A 13,909-nucleotide genomic window follows, 5' to 3' on the forward strand; every position below is an offset into this window, starting at 1 on the left:
TAACACTGTGTAAGTTGTGTCTCATGTCTTTTTTTTCATCTAAGTTTGTATTTATACTAGATAAAATAATCTATGGTTTAAAATTCACGCTAACGGTAGTGAATGAAGGAAGAAATTCGGGAGAATAAATAGCTAAAATGTACTTTATTGATACAAGTGCTTAAAAGGATTGTTTCTAAAATGTTTAAAATAATCAATATAAAGAATAAGTAAAATAAATAAATCGATAACTAAATATAGTTATTGATTAATTAATAAATAAAGTGACTTTCCATCGGGTCTTGAGGTAGTCGATACTTGGGAGGTAGAAGGGTGAACCTGGTGAAAGAGGAACCGTGTTAGGAATTAGTAATACGGTATAGTAATACGGTACTTAAGGTGTCAATTCTTGGTAGATTGGTTTTTATATGGGTTACCTGTTATGATCGGTCTGTTTCTCCTTGTGGCAACCTTGAAAGCCTTTCAGCGGTGGACTCTATAGTGTTAGTGGGAGATGATGGTAGGTACCTGAGGTGCAGGACAAAATTCGTTAGAACTTAAGAGTGATTGACCTAAGGTTACTAGTGGGAGTTGTACTTTACCTGCTATTGGTATGGCAATCAGCAGGCAACAAGAACAACGACGTGAGGATGTGTTTCTTGGACCGTGATTCACAGGGAGCCAGCTATTGAGGTGGACTGGTCCAGGATAATTTCTTAAAAAAGGCTCGAGGTCCTAGGGACGTAGAGAAATTAGGTATAGTGTTGTAGATACTCGGTTCTTGGGTGAAACGATAGGGTTAAGACTTACCCTGAGGTAGACCTGTTCTGTTTTGGGTATAATAGTTATAGTTGTCCTTTAGAGAGATGCAGCAGGTGGCTCTGGCTTGTCCCTGTCCCTGTAGGAGAGGTGCAGCAGGATGCTTCTGGCGGTACTGGCAACATTGTGCCTATGGTGTACCCTATGTTCTGCTTGGAAATTAGGGAGGGTTAGGGTTTGAGGTGTTTTTAAATGGGTCTGCAGTTTCAGTATTTATTTACCTTGTTATTTGCCTTATTTCATTTGTTGCTGGCATAAGAGGACAGGTGCATCAAGTGTTCCGGTCGCTCGGAGGGTGCAGCAGGTGGCTCTGGCTGAATTGTGGGTTAGTCAGGTAGCAGTAGTCCTGTAGTAAGATGCCCTGGTGCGGCAGGAGGCTCTGGATGCAAGGTGGGTGTAGCAGGAAGCTCTGACTGGGTGGTCAGGCAGTGATGTGTCCTGCTATAGAATGCTCTGGTGCAGCAGGAGGCTCTGGCTATAGGGTTGATATAGCAGGGGGCTCTGGCTGAGTAGTCAGATAATGGTATCACGATGCTGTGGTGTAGCAGGAGGCTATGGTTGCAAGATGGGTATAGGGCAGACCGCGTGGTCTGTGAGTCTGCCAGGGATAGAATAGTGCAGGTTTAGGTGTCTATTCCTGGCAGTTTACGTGTGGTAGCAGGCGGTGGGGGCCGAGGCCCGAGGGTACTTACAGTCTGCAGTCCCGCGGTGGTGTCAGGAGGTGATGGAGCCCGGGGCGAGAGCGGAGTCCCGGCCGGTGACCGCCGCAACTCGCGTGCTTCCCGGTAGGCAGAGCGGGAGAGGGAGGGAGGAGGAGAAGGGCGCGCTTTCGCTTGAAGGCACGCGAGAGGGGCAGAGTGACGCGCTGTCACGTGGTAAGTGGCGTGCACTCAGTACGGAGGCCTGGGTCAGTGATATTCCAACGCGTTTCGACAGCTACGGCTGTCTTCATCAGGGATAGTCTTGCCCAGTAGATAGTGTCCTTTATATACCTAAGGGTACTGACGTCATGGCAGCTGTCAGTCATTAAAGGCAATAGTTCTATTTCACTGTTGAGTCCTCGTGGTCTCAACGTGTTTAATTTAAAGATCCATTCACTTTCTTTTTTTGACATGTTTTTAATAAAGTCGCCCTGTCTCCAGTGTTTATGGACTATTTCTATGCCCACCACTTGAATTCCTTGGGTGGATCCTTTGTGTTTTTCTAAAAAGTGCTTGGAGAGAGGGTGGCCTGTGTATTTGTTCTTAATGTTGCTTAAGTGTTCATTAATTCTAGTGCCCATGGCTCTCTTGGTTCTACCTACGTACATTTTTTCGCAGGGGCATACTAGTCCGTAAATGACCCCCGTAGTGGTACAAGTTATGAAGTCTGTAATGGGATGTGACTCCTTGTGATGGCTAACTGTGTGTTGTTTGGATGGTTTCAGGGTTTTGCATATTTTACATTTTTTACAAGGAAAAAAGCCTTTTATTTTTTGTTTAAATGGGGTAACTGGTTGTTTATTGCCAGTATTATTTTTTATAGTGGGGGCTATGATTGACCCTAGGTTCCGTGCTTTTCTGAATATGAACCTAGGTCTGTTGGGCATCTGGTCGCCAATTATTTTATCGCCTTTTAGTGTATACCAGTGTTTTTCTACGATTTTCCTGAAGATATGGGTGTTAGCCAAGTAGGGTGTAATAATGGGGATGGTCATGTTGTGATTGGTTTGTCCTGATTTGTTGGTGTTTGTCTCGGTTAGGAGATTTTGTCTTGGTATTGTGGCTATTTTTTCTTTGGTGTTTTTTAGAAACTCTGCGTTGTACCCTTTTTCCAGGAATTTATTAGTGAGTGATTCTGCTTCATTCTTAAAGTCTTGGTATTTGGAGCAATTTCTGTGGAGCCGCAGATATTGGCTGCGAGGGACATTAAGTAGCCAGTTGGGAAGGTGGCAACTGTCTAGTGGAATATAGCCATTAGCATCAGTGGGTTTATGGTATGTGCGGGTCCGAATAGAGTTATTTTCAACATAGATATTGAGGTCTAGGAAATTGATTGTAGTGGTGCTAGTGGTTGACGTGAATTCTAAGAAGAATTCATTTTTCTTAAGTTCTTGTATGAATAGGTCCAGGGATGGTTGGTCACCTGACCAGATAAGCAATATATCATCTATGAATCTCCGCCATAGGACCAGGTTCGCATGTAAGAGGCCTCCCGGGTGGATGGCTAGGGATTCCTACCAGCCCACATAGAGGTTGGCGTAACTAGGTGCGAACCTGGTTCCCATGGCGGTGCCCCACTGCTGGGAGTAGTAGTCCCCCTCGTAGAGAAAGTAGTTGTGTGTTAGGATGAAAAGCATACAATCTATAATGAAGTTGCTTTGTTCTGGGGGCATTTTTTGGTTGAGGAAATGGAGGGAGGCTTCACATTCTTTGGTGTGTTGGATGTTCGTATATAGTGACGTTATGTCCATTGCTCCTAAAATATAGTGGCTTTTCCATGGGGTGTTATTGAGTATACGAATAGCATGTTTGCTATCCTTCAGGTGTGATGGAAGGGTTGGGACTAGGTCCTGTAGGTGATGGTCCACCAACCTGGAGAGGTTGGATGTCAGGCACTGGATGCCGGAGATGATAGGTCTCCCTGGTGGGTTTTTATCATCCTTATGGATTTTTGGTAGGTGGTAAAAGGCGGCTAGTCTTGGGTGTTGGATATTCACATATTCAAATTCATATTTGTTGAGATAACCTTCCTGAAGTCATTTTTTGGTTAGGTCTCGTAGTTCTTTTTGGTAGTGGCTTGTTGGATCGGAGGAGAGTGTCTGAGGGTCGCCTAGGAGTCTAAGTGATTCCTTGTGGTAGTATTTTTGGTCAAGAATGACTATGCCGCCTCCTTTATCGGCTGGTCTAATTATTATCTCATTATTCTTTTGTAGTTGTTTCATGGCAAGGATTTCTGGTTTAGTAAGGTTGTTCTTAAATTTTTGACATTTTTTGTTGTTAATTCTTCGAATGTCATCTGTTACATTTTTTTCAAAGGTCTTGAATGCCTCTGAGTATTCTTGAAGAGGGTGGAAGTTGGATTTATTTTTTTAGGGAAGTGTGTTTGAATTTTGGTTGTTCTGCAAGGTCTGATGTTACTAGGATGTCTTCCTTTTTGGTGTAATATTTTTTTATGGCTAATTGTCGCATAAACTTTTTAATGCCTATATATGCTTGGAATTTGTCAAATTGTGTTGATGGAGCATATTTTAGGCCTTTTTTTTAGTATGCATTTTCATTCTTAGTTAGTTGGTGTTTGCTTAGATTGAAGATAGATTTTTGGTCATTCATTTCTTTTGGTTTGTTCTTTTTCTTTAGGGCGAGTTTCCCTCCCCTAGTGCCTCTTTTGCATATTTTCTTGTGGCCATCCGAAAAAAATCAGCATTACTGGTATGTTTACGTATTAATGGGCGTGAGGTGGCGGTTCGAACAGGGGTTGCTGATAATTGGGGAGGGGTTTTTTTCTATTTGGGAGGGTGGTCTGTTTGCTGGGGGTGGAGTGGTTGATTGATTTGAGGTTTCATCAATAGTGGTAAGAAGGAGCGAGAATCTATTGTGCGTGCTTATTGGAGTAGTGGTGTCCTGTTGGGTGGGATTAGTTTGGCTTGGGCCTGGTTCGTTTAGTGTTGAGGGAGATTCCATGTCTGAAGTGGGGTGGATGGAGATTCTGTCAATGGAATTGAGGGAGTTGTTTGGGCTTCCGACCACCTCGTCTAAGGTTTCGAAAAAGTTAAGTGGTTCTCTATCGGGGCGTTGGGTAGGGAGGGGAACCGCGTCTCTACCAAATTTGGCTCTTTTCTTTTCGACTATGTCATTTTCCTTCTGGTTGATTCTGCTTTTAATGCTGTTAGTTAAACTTAGGATTTCGGGGTGGTTTTGGTATGGTTTTATTTCATTGAATAGTAAATTAATTTTATTTTTATTTTCCATCAGCTGTTTTTTCCTTTTATTGATTATGAACCGAACGGCTTGTGTACAAAAATCATGGAACATGGAGCTCCACTCTTCCAGGGTGGTTGGATCTCCTATGTCTCCTGATAATGCTTTAGTCACTAACAGGCCAGAGGGTATGATATTAAAGGCCAGGTAGTGTTCGAGGGTGGCGACTTCCCATAAGTCCCTCATTTCTTTTAGTAATAGTTGTTCTAAGGTTCTAAGTGAATTTTTTATTGATTTGATGGTTTCTGGGTTGGTATTTGTAGTTTTTTTCTGGGTGTTGTTGAAGAAAAGTTGTATATTTTCTATTCTTTCTTTCCTGTCATACCAGAGGTCTCCCATTGTCTTGATTTCTAGATTTGAGCCTAGCAGCCTGTTTGGTGGTTCGATGGGGAGTAAAGTGTTGTAGGTGTAGGAGGCGCTATTAGGCTACTCACTATCAAAGGCAGCGAATTTTTTGGACAGGGAACCACTGAGTGTCCGTAGTAGATATACTAGATAAAATAACCTATGGTTTAAAATTCGCGCTAACGGTAGTGAATGAAGGAAGAAATTTGGGAGAATAAATAGCTAAAATGTACTTTATTGATACAAGTGCTTAAAAGGATTGTTTCTAAAATGGTTAAAATAGTCAATATAAAGAATAAGTAAAATAAATAAATCGATAACTAAATATGGTTATTGATTAATTAATAAATAAAGTGACTTTCCATCGGGTCTTGAGGTAGTCGATACTTGGGAGGTAGAAGGGTGAACCTGGTGAAAGAGGAACCGTGTTAGAAATTAGTAATATGGTATAGTAATACGGTACTTAAGGTGTCAATTCTTGGTAGATTGATTTTTATATGGGTTACCTGTTATGATCGGTCTGTTTCTCCTTGTGGCAACCTTGAAAGCCTTTCGGCGGTGGACTCTATAGTGTCAGTGGGAGATGATGGTAGGTATCTGAGGTGCTGGACAAAATTCGTTTGTATTTACTTAATTTTAAAGGGATTGTCCAGTCAAATTCGATAAGTCTGCAATCACTCTATGTGATTTCAGACTGATGAATCCACCCAGTGCTGCAGGGATTTGCTGGTTTCTGAGCCGGGACTGGAGGGTATGTATGAGTTATACATACTACAGTCCAGAGGCCGTCTGTTGGGGACGCAGCCCCGCTCCATAAACTTGTATTGAGCAAGGCCGTGCCCCAACTAGTGACAGAGCCTGTTCAGTGGGCATGGGCAACTTGAGGGTGCTGCCTCGCTCCATATAAGTGTATGGAGCAAGGCCACGCTCACTGGACGGGCTCTGGCAGGGAGTATGTATAACGCATACATACCCTCCAGTTCCCGGCTCAAAAAACGGTGAATCCTCGCAGCACACAGTGCGTGCGCTGGAGGGATTCATAAGTCTGCAGTCACCTAGAGTGACTGCAGACTTATCGATTTGGACCTGACAACCCCTTTAAGATCTGCTAAGAACCAGATGCCTTTTATTATGTCTTGATGCATAAACCAAAATATTTAAGACACAGATTTGTAACTCAATATTGAATTGACCTGCAAACTTTGGTTGTGGTTAATATAATAAAGTTTAGTATAGTAAATAATAGTATGGTATTTATAGTACATGTATAACTAGTAATAAACATAACAAATATGTAGTAACAAACAGAAATAATATTAGAGCAGCATATATAAACTCTGACTTTTCATTTTTTTTAGAACTAAATAACCCCCTATGTTGGCATACACATGTACCTTGTATTTGTCCTCTAAGGACACAAGCTCTTTCAAGAAAATTAATGGACAAAAACAAAATTTCACCTCTTTACCCTCTCATCAATAGCAAACCTAAGCTAAATAAATATGTGACCATTCAATCTTTTTCACTTAAGGTTAATTTGAGTTTATTATACAGGCTACTGCCCTTGTGTATTAAGCAAAGCATAAATTATGCATACTAATTACAGTGGATGGGGCAGCTATTTAATGAATTCTTTTAATTAAACTGCAACACTGTGATTTTACACAGGAAGGTCTATATTTCATCTTTAAACTATGTTAACCTTCATATTTGTCTGTGAAAATCATACATATGTTTAAGAGGTGTTCGAGATCAAATCCCGCACAGGTTTAGCAATACAAACTCACATTGACCTTTGATGCATTGTTGTTGGTCAAATAAACAGGTAAAAAGTGCTAAACCTTGAAATCACCTAATACAATTTTTTGCAAATGGTTTCTTATTACTCAATCCCACAGCCTAGTCCCTGGTTAGTCCTGGATCATTGAAGGTGGGATTAGGAACAACTTTTCTGGAATGTTCTACGAAGCACACTATACTAGCTCAATAATACAAATATTCCTAAACTTTGTATTTTTGAATATCATTATTACAGTATAGATAACACATTTTTCATACATGTAGGACTACTGTATTGTACTAATGTACTAGAAATCCTTAATCACCATATTGAAAACCATTAGGCTGCAATCACAATCTCATTTTCCAGGGCCAAAAAAATTAGCAAATTTGGCTTTAAAAGAAATGTGTTACGTGAAAAAACGGTACTAACCTGCAGATATGGGGCCAATCTGCAGGTTAATAGTGTTCCGAACCTGCCTGGTGCCTGCACTCAAAGCCCCTTCTGTGGGGAGGAAATTAACTTTATTCCGCGCTCAGTCACAAGGGTGGCACCAGCACAGTTTCAGTCACCGCTCTGTGTATTGAGCACGGCAGCTGTATCCGCACCCCCGAAACTGACTCATCATTAAAGCCAGCTGTAAGTAGGTGCCGGGGACGCGGTTACAGAAGCCGCTCTCTAAACACTGAGCGGTGACTGAAACAACATTGGTGCCATCCCTATGACTGGAAGCCGAACACTGCCGGGAGGAATAAAATTCATTACTGCTCCTCGCTAGAGATGAGCGGTGTTCGACTAGAACTGTTCGCCAATCTCAAATTTGAGCTGTTTTGGGCGGTGTTCGAGTTGTTCGACGAACCCGAACGATTTGCAAAAAATTCGGCTGTTCGAGGTTATGTTCGATAACTGTTCGTGCACCAAAAGAGTGTCCTGCATGTCTGGCGCTATTTAGAGCACCAATCATGCAGGGATTGTCTGCCACTCACTGTAATGCCACAGCCATGGTGGTTGTGGCATTACAATGATTGCCCAAATCGATGGGAACAGTGCTCACAGTGAAACATGAAAAGCCGGCAATTCATCAGCGGCATACACCGGTACCCGACAATTTAGAACAGAAAGAATAGAGAATCACACATAGATTAGATAGATAGAAACATGTCAGTCACACATATAAGAAGCACAGTGACAGTGTTGCTTACTGTACTTGTCATTTAGTGTAAAGGATTTATCAAAAAAAATAATAGTGTTTTCATGCACCGTCTCTTTAAAAAAGCCGGCCGGCAATTCAGCATCTGTACCCGACAATTTAGAATAGAAGGAATAGAGAATCACACATAGATTAGATAGATAGAAACATGTCAGCCACATATATACGAAGTACAGTGACAGTGTTGCTTACTGTACTTGTCATTTAGTGTAAAGGATTTATTAAAAAATATAATAGTGTTTTCGTGCACCGTCTCTTTAAAAAAGCCGGCCGGCAATTCAGCAGCGGTACCCGACAATTTATAACAGACAGAATAGAGCTTCACACATAGATTAGATAGATAGAAACATGTCAGTCACATATATATGAAGTACTGTGACAGTGTTGCTTACTGTACTTGTCATTTACTGCAAAGGATTTATTAAAAAAAATAATAGTGTTTTCATGCACCGTCTCTTTAAAAAAGCCGGCCGGCAATTCAGCATCTGTACCCGACAATTTATAACAGACAGAATAGAGCTTCACACATAGATTACATAGATAGAAACATGTCAGTCACATATATAATAAGTACAGTGACAGTGTTGGTTACTGTACTTGTCATTTAGTATTAAAATAAAGGATTTATTATTAAAAAAAATTGGCGTGGGGTTCCCCGTAATTTTAGTCTCTAGCGGAGGTTAAGCAGACAGCTGGGGCAGATGTTTGAAGCCTGGGAAGGGGGTAATACCCACGGAGCTTCCCAGACTACTAATATCAGCCCCCAGCTGAATACCTAGCCTTTACTAGCTATTAAAATGGGGGACCCCCCAAAAAAATGACGTGGGGTCCCCCCTAATTTAATAGCTAGCAAAGGCTAGGCAGACAGCTGGGGGCTGATATTAATAGCCCAGGAAGGGAACCATGAATATTGGCCCCCTCCCAGGCTAGAAACACCAGCCGTCAGCCGCCCCAGAAATGGCGCATCCATAGGATGCGCCAATTCTGGCACTTAGCCTCGCTCTTCCACGCTGCCCTGGTGCGGTGGCAGGGGGTAATAGGGTTGGGGTTGATGTCAGCTTATAATGCCAGCTGACATCAAGCCCAGGTTAGTAATGGAGAGGCGTCTATAAGACACCCCCATTACTAACCCCATAGTCAAAGTTAAAAGAAAACACAAACACCCAGAATAAAGTCCTTTAATTGAAATAAAGACACATTCCTTTATTGTTCTAAATTAAACCATACTTACCGTCACGCCCATTCCAGCTGAAGCCAAAGATCTCCTGCAATAAAAGAAAAATAATAAAGCAACCTCATCCTTACCTTTCCATGGTTCCCACGACAGCTTCAGCTCTGCTACATCGAGATAACAGGCTGGACCGCAGCAGAACGCTGCCATCCAGCCTGTCATCCCGCAGACACAGAGAAGCGCAGGCATGCTTGCGCTCTGCAGTGTCTGGCTGTGACGGCATAAAGATGAGACGAGTTCATGTCCAATGAACTCGGCGCACCTCATGCACGTCACTGACAGCGTGGGAGAATTCTCCTGCACTCAGCACTTCAGCGTGAGAATTTTCCCACGCTGTCAGTGACGTGCATGAGGTCAGCTGAGTTCATTGGACATGAATGAGCTCAACTCATGCACGTCACTGACAGCGTGGGAGAATTCTCCTGCACTCAGCGCTTCAGCGTGAGAATTTTCCCACGCTGTCAGTGACGTGCATGAGGTGAGCTCATTCATGTCCAATGAACTCAGCTGACCTCATGTACGTCACTGACAGCGTGGGAGAGTTTTCACGCTGAAGTGCTGAGTGCAGGAGAATTCTCCCACGCTGTCAGTGACGTGCATGAGGTGCGCCGAGTTCATTGGACATGAGCTTGTCTCATCTTTATGCCGTCACAGTCAGACACTGAGGAGCACAAGCATGCCTGCGCTTCTGAGTGTCCGCGGGATGACAGGCTGGATGGCAGCGTTCTGCTGCGGTCCAGCCTGTCATCTCGATGTAGCAGAGCTGAAGCTGTCGTGGGAACCATGGAAAGGTAAGGATGAGGTTGCTTTATTATTTTACTTTTATTGCAGAAGACATTGGCTTCAGCTGGAATGGGCGTGACGGTAAGTATGGTTTAATTTAGAACAATAAAGAATTGTGTGTTTATTTCAATTAAAGGACTTTATTCTGGGTGTTGTGTTTTTTTAAATACTTTACTAGAAATTCATGGTGGTCATGTCTAATATTGGCGTGACCCCATGAATTTCGGGCTTAGGGCCAGCTGATAATGCCAAGCTGGCCTTAACCCCTTTATTACCCAGTGAGCCACCGCACCAGGGCCCTGGATGAGTTGGGTACAGCGCCAGAAGATGGCGCTTCTATGAACGCGCCATTTTCCGGGGCGGCTGCGGACTGCAATATGCAGCGGGTGGGGTCCAGAAAGCTTGGGCCTCCCTGCGCTGCAGATTCCAGCCCCCAGCTGCCTAGTTGTACCTGGCTGGGCACAAAAATAGAGCGAAGCCCCACGCATTTTTTTTTTAAATTATTTCATGAAATTCATGGAATAATTAAGAAAAAAAGGGCTTCCCTATATTGTTGTGTCCAACCAGGTACGAATAGGCAGCTGGTGGTTGGGGGCAGCCCGTCCCTGCCTGCTGTACCTGGCTGGACACAAATATAGTGCGAAGCCCCACGTCAATTTTTTTTTAATTATTTCATGAAATAATTTTTTTAAAAAAGGGCTTCCCTATATTGTTGTGTCTGGCCAGGTACAAATAGGCAGCTGGTGGTTGGGGGCAGCCCGTTCCTGCCTGCTGTACCTGACTGGACACAAATATAGGGCGAAGCCCCACGTCAATTTTTTTTAAATTATTTCAGGAAATTCATGAAATAATGAAAAAAAAATTGATGTGGGGCTTCGCCCTATATTTGTGTCCAGTCAGGTACAGCAGGCAGGAACGGGCTGCTCCCAACCACCAGCTGCCTATTTGTACCTAGCCGGACACAACAATATAGGGAAGCCCTTTTTTTCTTAATTATTCCATGAATTTCATGAATTTAAAAAAAAAATACGTGGAGCTTCGCCCTATTTTTGTGTCCAGCCAGGTACAACTAGGCAGCTGGGGGCTGGAATCTGCAGCGCAGGGAGGCCCAAGCTTTCTGGGCCCCACCCGCTGCAAATTGCAGTCCGCAGCCGCCCCGGAAAATGGCGCGTTCATAGAAGCGCCATCTTCTGGCGCTGTACCCAACTCATCCAGGGCCCTGGTGCGGTGGCTCACTGGGTAATAAAGGGGTTAAGGCCAGCTTGGCATTATCAGCTGGCCCTAAGCCCGAAATTCATGGGGTCACGCCAATATTAGACATGACCACCATGAATTTCTAGTAAAGTATTTAAAAAAAACACAAACACCCAGAAAAAAGTCCTTTAATTGAAATAAACACACAATTCTTTATTGTTCTAAATTAAACCATACTTACCGCCACGCCCATTCCAGCTGAAGCCAATGATCTCCTGCAATAAAAGTAAAATAATAAAGCAACATCATCCTTACCTTTCCATGGCTCCCACGACAGCTTCAGCTCTGCTACATCGAGATGACAGGCTGGACCGCAGCAGAACGCTGCCATCCAGCCTGTCATCCCGCAGACACTGAGAAGCGCAGGCATGCTTGCGCTACTCAGTGTCTGGCTGTGACGGCATCCAGATGAGCCGAGGTCATGTCCAATGAACTCGGCTCACCTCATGCACGTCACTGACAGCGTGGGAAAATTCTCACGCTGAAGCGCTGAGTGCAGGAGAATTTTCCCACGCTGTCAGTGACGTACATGAGGTGAGCCGAGTTCATTGTCGGCTCATCTGGATGCCGTCACAGTCAGACACTGAGGAGCGCAAGCATGCCTGCGCTTCTCAGTGTGTGCGGCATGGCAAGCTGGATGGCAGCGTTCTGCTGCGGTCCAGCCTGTCATCTCGATGTAGCAGAGCTGGAGCTGTCCTGGGAACCATGGAAAGGTAAGGATGAGGTTGCTTTATTATTTTTCTTTTATTGCAGGAGATCGTTGGCTTCAGCTGGAATGGGCGTGATGGTAAGTATGGTTTAATTTAGAACAATAAAGAATTGTGTCTTTATTTCAATTAAAGGACTTTATTCTGGGTGTTTGTGTTTTTTTTTTAACTTTGACTATGGGGTTAGTAATGGGGGTGTCTTATAGACGCCTCTCCATTACTAACCTGGGCTTGATGTCAGCTGGCATTATAAGCTGACATCAACCCCAACCCTATTACCCCCTGCCACCGCACCAGGGCAGCGTGGAAGAGCGAGGCTAAGTGCCAGAATTGGCGCATCCTATGGATGCGCCATTTCTGGGGCGGCTGAGGGCTGGTGTTTCTAGCCTGGGAGGGGGCCAATATTCATGGCTCCCTTCCTGGGCTATTAATATCAGCCCCCAGCTGTCTGCCTAGCCTTTGCTAGCTATTAAATTAGGGGGGACCCCACGTCATTTTTTTGGGGGGGTCCTCCATTTTAATAGCTAGTAAAGGCTAGGTATTCAGCTGGGGGCTGATATTAGTAGCCTGGGAAGCTCCGTGGGTATTACCCCCTTCCCAGGCTTCAAACATCTGCCCCAGCTGTCTGCTTAACCTCCGCTAGAGACTAAAATTACGGGGAACCCCACGCCAATTTTTTTTAATAATAAATCCTTTATTTTAATACTAAATGACAAGTACAGTAACCAACACTGTCACTGTACTTATTATATATGTGACTGACATGTTTCTATCTATCTAATCTATGTGTGATTCTCTATTCCTTCTATTCTAAATTGTCGGGTACAGATGCTGAATTGCCAGCCGGCTTTTTTAAAGAGACGGTGCATGAAAACACTATTATTTTTTTAAATAAATTCTTTGCAGTAAATGACAAGTACAGTAAGCAACACTGTCACAGTACTTCATATATATGTGACTGACATGTTTCTATCTATCTAATCTATGTGTGAAGCTCTATTCTGTCTGTTATAAATTGTCGGGTACCGCTGCTGAATTGCCGGCCGGCTTTTTTAAAGAGACGGAGCACGAAAACACTATTATATTTTTTAATAAATCCTTTACACTAAATGACAAGTACAGTAAGCAACACTGTCACTGTACTTCATATATATGTGACTGACATGTTTCTATCTATCTAATCTATGTGTGATGCTCTATTCCTTCATGTCTAAATTGTCGGGTACCGGTGTATGCCGCTGCTGAATTGCCGGCCGGCTTTTTTAAAGAAAGCGTCTTCTGAGCAGTTTGTCAGCTTTTGGACACCTTTGAACGTGTTTTCTATGTGTTCCTATGTGTTTTTGTTTGCCTGCCATTGGTTTTAACGGTGTTCGACGGTGTTCTAAGGTGTTCGACGAACAGTTCGACGAACAGTTCCTCGAACATCCCGGTGTTCGGCGAACCGAACCGAACCCGAACACTACGGGGGTGGCTCAACACTACTCCTCGCCCTCTTCAGGTTGCTCAAGTTTTTTTACTTAGAATTATACTATTTGGCTTTGTGATTTTTATGTGATCTCATTGGTATACACTGTACATCACCCACTATGGGCTATTATTGATGATTTTTTTGTGCCTCGTTTTGTGCTTTTCATTTCTACACTGTCATATAGTTTTGAACCCTTTATATTTCATTAGGCCCGCCTTTTACTTTATTTACTTCTGTATACCTGTTTCCTGGATAGGTGGGGTCTTTGTGTCATATATCTCCTCTTTTTATCTTTATTTTCATCATGTTGGTTTTACTTTCAATAAAGATTTATTTTCTTATTTGGTAGTTTTTGCTTCCATTGTTGCTCGGAT

The sequence above is a fragment of the Phyllobates terribilis genome, unplaced genomic scaffold, assembly GCF_046119375.1.
Source record: "Phyllobates terribilis strain yellow unplaced genomic scaffold, ASM4611937v1 Scaffold_11__3_contigs__length_659146591, whole genome shotgun sequence".
In the NCBI taxonomy this organism is placed as follows: Eukaryota; Metazoa; Chordata; class Amphibia; order Anura; family Dendrobatidae; genus Phyllobates; species Phyllobates terribilis.